Raw genomic sequence first — 1403 nt, 5'->3', positions numbered from 1 at the left:
GAGTTCTTATACTAGGGAGAGTATACAATATTTACACATGTGTGTCTGGTTTATTTCACTTATGAGTTAATGTTCAAGTGGCTCTAGATATGCTTTCAACAAGCTCTTTCTCCCCCCAGCCCTTCATCCACTTTAGCCTAACTTCACTAGGCCAAACTCATGCACTGCTCAACAGCAGCTGTGTGTGGGCAGCGAGGTAGAAGTGCCCTTCCTTAACCTCAGAACTCCTGCATTCTGCAAGCACCTAGAACCAGTGCCATGTGGATAATACCAAGGGCTGCTGCCAGCTGGAGCAGTAGCCAGGACTTCTTTTCTCTTGGCTTAGGTGTTGAGTGCCTGGATCGCTGAGCACTCTGAACCTGATTCTGAGGCAAAAATTCTCCATGCCGGCACCATTCTGGGAGGCCGGGCAGTGTGCCCCGGGAGGCAGTGGGTAGAGCTGTGAGTGAGAGGCCTGTTCAGTGGAAACTCCAGAAGTTTGGAAAACCCAGGAACGTGGATCATCTAAGGGAAACTGCAAAGAGGGAGCAAAGCAGGCCTGAGAGAGACGTCATGGGAGCTTCCACCAAAAGTGCCGTAGGAGTGGAGCCATGTAAGGCCTTTGGAGCTCACAACTCAGCACAGATTGCTTTGGATGTTCCACACAGAAATATAGGATTTAATGTTTGCCCTGCTGGATTTTGGACTTGCTTTGGTCCCAATGATGATGACTCTTTTTCATGAACTTCCAGAGATTTTTCCATTTGATCCATCAGAACCTCTGCCACATTTTCTTATTGAGCCTGAAAAAACTTATATTGTGAAGAGTAAGCCTTTGAACCTGTACTGAAAGCCAGTCCTGCCACCCAAATGTACTTCAAGTGCAACAGCAAATGGGTTCAGCAGAAGGATCACATCATAGTTGTGAGAGTAGATGAGACCTCTGGTGAGTCTTCCATGGTACTCAGATTGAAGTTCAAGCTTCAGTGATTACTTCTCCCTACTGTCATGTTGCTATTTCAGTAAGTGAAACTGAAGTGGTATTGTTATCTTTTGGCAAAAAGATTTAAAAAATTTTTTTTCCCATAATTTTATTGAGAAACAAATAGCAATGAGAGTTTCAAACCAAATTGGTAGGACAGTTTCAATAATTAACACATTGCATACATTCTTCCTAGTCATTAATTGCTGTACAAGATGCAGACACGATATCCTATTTACAAACACCATTAGAACAAATCCCTCTATTCATTAAGAAAATGTAACTATATATCTATCCTAACCACTTTGAATACACAAATACAAAATGGGCATTCATCTGTATACCCTTTTTTGTTAAGTTCTGTTATTTGAATATTATAGGTGTGTTAACTCAGCAAAATATTCTAAAAGAGTTAAGTAGTTCCTAATAGTATTGGGTCTTC

Source organism: Octodon degus, unplaced genomic scaffold (genome assembly GCF_000260255.1).
Source record: "Octodon degus isolate 3935 unplaced genomic scaffold, OctDeg1.0 scaffold00124, whole genome shotgun sequence".
Taxonomy (NCBI): Eukaryota; Metazoa; Chordata; class Mammalia; order Rodentia; family Octodontidae; genus Octodon; species Octodon degus.
The sequence above is the reverse complement of the archived record's forward strand: the minus strand, read 5'-3'. Positions refer to the sequence as shown.